Source organism: Pleuronectes platessa, chromosome 18, assembly GCF_947347685.1.
Source record: "Pleuronectes platessa chromosome 18, fPlePla1.1, whole genome shotgun sequence".
Taxonomy (NCBI): domain Eukaryota; kingdom Metazoa; phylum Chordata; class Actinopteri; order Pleuronectiformes; family Pleuronectidae; genus Pleuronectes; species Pleuronectes platessa.
Genome location: NC_070643.1, coordinates 17,242,068 through 17,242,289, shown reverse-complemented (window position 1 = coordinate 17,242,289; position 222 = coordinate 17,242,068).

Here is a 222-nt window from a genome sequence, read left to right as displayed (position 1 = left end):
TACTGAAAGTGTTTCGGTGCGACCTCATAATCCTGCTCAGATTGTGGCGCTGACCTGCTTGTGCAACTTCCAATATAAGCACATGCAGTAACAAAGTTCACAACTCAGAGTTTCAAAGAAGAAAAAAAAACATTTATTTAATTTTGCATTATGGCATACTTTGACTTTTTTTTTCACGTCAGTACCTTCAAGCATTAGTAAATATTCATTCTTTTATCAGAA